Below are 6,860 nucleotides of genomic sequence, written 5' to 3' on the forward strand. Positions count from 1 at the left end.
GTCATTTAGATCGCACATACATTGCTCTAGGTACTATATAGTCATGTATGTAGAGATTTTTTTTTTCTTTTCTAAATTAGATAGATAAGAAAGAGAATAAATATTATAATTAATGATTAGGCTGTTTTAATTAAACTGGTTAGAAATTGTTAATTGGAAAACCCAAGTAGTATAAAAATATTAAGTGGGTGAGGATAAAACTTTTTAAAAAACTCAAGTCCTCCCTTATTTTCTGATACATGCTTTAAAATTTGGATTGCACCATTAATTTTTATGTCCTACTGAGTATTCCCATGTACTTATCTTTTTCCCTACTTCTTACAGATTGAAGGGTCGTTGATTGGTGTGCGATGCGGTGAAGTTGTGATGCTAAAAATTATGAAATTTAAAATAATAAATTTGGAGTAACATGACTCTGGACTTTTATTTCATCATTATTTTAGTTTTTTATTTTCCATGTGAAAATTCCTTTTTAGGATTTGATACATGTTTCAATTAATTATGGTTCCCATAGGTTTTATTTATTTATTGATGAAACATTTTTTTTTTCCATGTTGGGTTGTTTGAATAATTTATTTAATCATAAAATAAAAGTTTTAATAATGATTTTAAATTGTTATATTTGGGTCGTTACCAAAAATCCCTGCAGTGTTTTTTTTTTTTTTTTTTTTTGAGTTCTTGAAGAACACTAGATAAGGCCAAAAGGTTTGAAGGAATCAAGAAGATCAAACGAGGAGGCTTGAAGGTGGAATCAAGGAGATCAAAGTCAAAGGATTATTATTATTATTATTATTATTATTATTTATTTATTTTTTTGTAAAACATGCTACAAAGGTAATTCCTAAAATACCTATGTATTATTTATATTCCAAATTATTTCATTCGGTTGATACAAACTTTAATAAAATCCTTTGTATTTTTCCAATGTTACCGTCAATAAATTTAATAATCCCTTCTCATTTTCATAGCATGTATTCAACAATAACAAAGAGAAATCATACCTCCAATAGCTTGTGAATGACTTTCCATATATTCTTTAGGCTGCAAAAGATGAAGAAATTTGTTGTGGAGAGAACTACTCTTTACTACCTTTCAAAACCCTTGAAACCAATATCCCTATTCTTGCTTAAGAGATGAGAAAGGGCCAACATGTTTATATATATAGAATCCAATGGGCCAATTCCATATTAGAGAGAACTACTCTTTACTCCCTTTCAAAACCCTTGAAACCAATATCCCTATTCTTGCTTAAGAGATGAGAAAGGGCCAACATGTTTATATATATAGAATCCAATGCGCCAATTCCATATTAAGTGGAGTGAGAGTAGGGGCCTCCATGTATGTTAATAAAAATGGGCCTGTCCAATTATGGGCTCAAACAATGACTAAGTGAAATTCTAGTCCATATGATAAATATAGCAATCTCTCACTTGGACAGTATTTCATTTAATCACTACATAAACACAAGCAACCATCTCAAAACCAAAAGGCCTTGTTCAAAATGTGCCTACAAGTTAAAACCAGTGAATGACATATCGACAGGGTATACAGTACATGACAAATACTTGAAATTACATAACATAGGCCAGTGATATGTAAAAGTATATGAAGAATATCAAAAGAGTGATAAACACCCGTTTCCATAAGAAGCCCTAGAGACAAATTTGAATGTCTTTTATATATCATATGCCTCGTCCATAACGTGCTTGGCTCAGGCACAAGAGTAACCAAAATGTCTGGATACATGTATTCATTGCCTTGTCCAAAAATACCTGTGACCCAGGCATGAGATTGGTCAAAATGTCTCATGATACATATATTTATATATATAAACAATGCCTTGTCCAAAATGTGCGTGACTCAAGCGCGAGACTGATCAAAATGTCTCCATACATAAAGTACACCTTGTTTAAAATGCGTGTGGTTCAGGCATTCATTGACATTGCTATATTTTAAAAACAAAATAGAATATGAGAATAAATAAAATGGTAAAATAGCAATGATTACAAAACTCACACTAGTCAAATACAACATAAGACTCTAACAATTCCAAATGAGCCACATGCTCTTGAAACAATTTTGGAGCTAAACTTTTAGTTAGTGGGCCAGCTAACATATGATCTGTTGTCGAAATATGCTCAATACAAATATAAGACTCAATTATTTCCTCTCTTACAAACAAATACTTAATATCAGCATGCTTAGAGTGTGAAGAACTCCTAGTATATTTAGGGAAAGCAATTGCTGTAGAATTGTCACAAAATATCTTCAGCGGCCTTGAAATGGTGTTCACTATACCTAGCCCCGAGATAAAGTTTTGCAACCTATAGCATGACATTTAGCCTCGTAACAAGCCATATACTTTGCCTCCACTGTGGAGGATGCAATAAGTGTTTGTTTTACACTTTTCCAAGAAACAACTCCCTTTGCCATCATAAAAAACATAACCAGAAGTAAACCTCATATCATCTAAACAAACTGAAAAATCAGCATTAGAATATCCAACTACATTGAGAATATCAGATCGTCGATATGTAAGCATTAGATCTTTAGTGCCTTACAAGTACCTAAGTATTTTTTTGTAGCTTTCTAGTGAGCCAAACCAGGATCACTCAAGTATCTCCCAAGTATACTGACAACATATGCAATGTCAGGCCATGTACATAGTTGAGCATACATTAAACTACCTACAACTGAAGAATAGGGAATTGTTACATTTGAGTCCTCTCATTATCATCTTTAGGACATTAACAAAATTTATCACCTTTCACAATATGTGCTTTTCCAAGAGACAATAATGCATATTAAACATATTCAAAACTCAATTAATGTAGGTTTTTCCTGAGATAATCCGAGCACACTTCAAGATCTATTACGAAAAATCTAAATCCCCAGAACATAAGAGACCTCACCCAAGTCCTTCATATCGAAATGAGATGACAGCATGCGCTTTGTCTCATGTAAAAGCTCAATATCATTTGCAGTGAGTAATATGTCATCAACATAACGAACAAGAAAGATATACTTACTCGCAATGACCCTCAAGTAATATTAACAACATTCTCCTTGAAACCAAAAGAATTGACAATCTTATCAATTTTTAGGTACCATTATCTCGATGCTTGCTTGAGCCTATAAATAGACTTCTTAAACTCACACACCATGTGTTTCTTTCTATCTACTTGAGGCCATCTGGTTGTATCATGTAGACATCCTCAAATAAATGTCTATTAAGAAAAACTATCTTGACATCCATTTGATGCAATTCGAGATGAAAATGTGCCACCAATGCCATAATAATATAAAAAGAATCCTTGGTAGAAACATGCGAAAAGGTATCCTTATAATCAATACCTTCTCTTTGATTAAAGCCCTTAGCATCAAGCCTAGTTTTATGCTTTTCTATCTGACCTTCAGAATTATACTTGGTCTTGAAAACCCAATTACAACTAATTGCGCTATAGCCACAAGGTAGTTCAACTAAGTCCTATACTCCATTTCAACGCATCGATACCATTGATGCCATCTCATCATGCATAGCATCCATTCAAAATGAAGATTTAGGACTATCAATGGCTCCCTTAAAAGAGGTCGGATCAAAAGATGTACCAACATTAAACTCATTCTTCTACAAATAGACAATATAATCATCATAAATTGTTGATCTACGAATTCTTTGTGATCTTCTCTAAACAATATCATCAATTTCTATATCAATATCAACCTCGGTCTCAGCAACAGGGTATTGGACAATTGTATTGGTAGCCTCTGTTGATGCTGGCACAACCACTGATGGAGGGCTAACATGAACAAGTATACAACATGCTCTTTCCTCAACATAACTTCACGTGGTGCGGAGCTCCTACTATCACTAACATCCTCAAAGAAAATGACTTGATTAGATTAAAAAATTCTAGTAGAAGGGTAATAGAATCTAGAGCTTTTTCATCCCACACAATAGCCGACAAAATATCCAGTGACGGTCTTGGGATAAGTTTCGTCTATTGAGGATTATAAGACTTTATTTATGCTCTATAGCCCCAAACACGGAAATGATGCAAATTAGGCCTTTTACCTGACCATAACTCATAAGGGGTTTTAGGAACCAATTTGCTTAGTACTTGATTTAGAATATAGGCATTAGTTTTCAAAGCCTCACCCAGCAAAAAATAGGCAAAGTGGAATGACTAAGCATACATTGTACCATGTCCATAATAGTACGATTTCTTCTTTCTGCAATACCATTCTATTCAGAGGTCTCAAGCATTATATACTGAGCTTCAATACCACATACCTCTAGAAAACTAGCAAAAGATCTAGGATTTCTATCAGTTTCATCATATCTCCCTTAAAACCCACCTCTTCTATCCTATCTTACTGCTTTGATTTTATTTTTATTTTTCTGGAGCTCCACGACAACCTTGAAAGACTTAAGGGCTTCCAATGAATTTGATTTTTCTCAAATGAGCTCAATGTAACCACAGCGATAATAATCATAAATATAAGTAATGAAGTATTTATAATTTTCCAAAGCGGTGGATGAAATGGGATCACAAATATCAGTATGAATTAAATAAAAAAATTTCACACTCCTGCTAATATTTTGTTTTCTGATTTCCGCTGGAAGCTTCCATTTGATACAAGCTACACAAGTTTCAAAATTAGAGAAATCAAAGTCAACTAGTATGCCATCTTTAATCAGCCTTTTCATTATTTCTTTAGAAATATGACCCAACCTTTTATGCTACAACATGGAAGATTTTCATTGGATCTAGTACGTTTAAAACCAACTACAGTATTCACAACAGATATACCAGAAGAAGAAGAGTCTAAAGTAAGAAACAAGTTAATTCTATACAAACCATCATATAATGTAGCAGAACCAACCACAACATAATTATAATAGATTATAGCATTTCCATTTCCAAAATGAAAAACATATCCACATTTATCCAAAACAGAAACAAAGATAATATTTCTTCTGATAGAAGGTATAAAAGCAGTATCAGACAAGTTCAAAACATGCTTAGAAGCCAAAATAAGTTTACTGTTCCAATATGTGCAACTTTAACCTTCACCACATTGCCCATGTTTACTATTGTCTTTGTGTCAACTGGTCTTCCGTGGTTCCTTAATTTCTGCAAAGAATTTGTAGTCTAAACGTTGCACCATATGTAGCCACCAGTATCAGAAGGCACATTGACTAGATTAGATTCAAAACACACTAGTACCGAATGTGTACCTTTCTCATCTAACCAAGCCTTAAACTTCCTACAATCAACATTCTTCTGCCTAAAAATATGACAGAAGTTACACTTACCCTTGAAATCTTCATTCTTAAGCCCATTTGGAACACTCACAATAGCTTGCTAAGGAGGTCTACGAGATTTCTTCATCTTACTGGAGTTGTTACTATTACTTTTGAAAAATTTCTTCTTCTCTTTATCAGCGGTTATCATAAAAGCAGCATGAGACTTTGCCTTTTTCATCATCTCTTCTTCTTGAGTTATAATAGTAGTCATTTCACTCAAGTTCTATTCTTCTTTCTGAGCATTATAAGTAGTTTTGAGTGCATCAAACTGAGGTGGCAAGGATTCAAGCACATGCCATACAAGAAAGCTATCTACTTACTCAACTTTCATCCCCTTCAGCTTGTTATAGAAATGAATAGGCTTCATAATGTGCTCTCTAACTCCACTAACCCCATCGTAGGTTGTAGTAGTAAGAAGTTTCATCAGAGTTTCCTTTTCTGCCTTGTCAAACTTAGTAGTAAATTTCTTCCAATAGCCTTGAGATACTCTTTGGCATTATCGTATAAGATATGCTTTGCTTGATAGACTTGTTAATAGTATACTTCATGATCATAAGACAAGCCCTATTAGAATGCACCCGCTGTTCATAAAGAGTCTTTTCAGCTACAATACTTTCATTAGTGGGTTTGGTAAGTGCATCAAACCTCAAAGCCAAATCCAAGTTCATGATAGCTAGATTAATAGTGAAAGACTCATACTAATCTTCGTAACTGGTTCCTGTTAGATCTTGATGACAGACAAAGAGAGAAACATAGCTGCATTGCATAAGTTGAGGAAAATACAATAAACTTGATTAATAATATAGAATGAGAAACATACAACCATAAAAGAATCCACTTGGAAACTTTGTATCCATTCTAGAGTGTTATTCAAAATAAACTCTTACGTACTATGCTAGAGCCCAAGACACACAAAGGCTCTTACGCATGACAGAACAAAATAATTAAATACAAGGACTTAAAATGACACGCTACCGAAAGGATAGAATTAGGTCACCAAGTGCCAAGCACTTAACTATTATCTTTGTCGTCCTAGGCATCCTATCAATAATGATTTACCGATAGGGAAAATTCATTATCTGTATGAATCTTAGAATCAAGTCATTAAGTGGAAGCATGAACAATATAACAATCCTAATAATTTATCATGACTAGTACCACGAGAGGTAAGTACATAGCCACTCCTAAACATCTGTTTACAACAAAATGATATAATCAACATGGACAAAATATTTATTCATCTTAAAAGAGATTATGCATTTCTTTTCTCCAATTAACAAATATGGAGTAATATCACGAAAAATTCGTAAACACATAAAGGGAAAACAATTTTGCGATATTAGATATCAACCAACCATTAACCAATACTATAAACTCTAACGAATGCTTAAAGCTTAAACAATATTCAATGAAATATTAAACGATTAAATGGGTATAAATTGTTTAAAACTCAAAACAACTAGAAATAAGTAGAAGTCGTCCACAAAATGCAATACAAGAATTGTTTAGAATAGCACAAAACCCATCTAACAATGATTTATCTAACAAT

This window comes from Olea europaea, unplaced genomic scaffold (genome assembly GCF_002742605.1).
Source record: "Olea europaea var. sylvestris unplaced genomic scaffold, O_europaea_v1 scaffold406, whole genome shotgun sequence".
Taxonomy (NCBI): Eukaryota; Viridiplantae; Streptophyta; class Magnoliopsida; order Lamiales; family Oleaceae; genus Olea; species Olea europaea.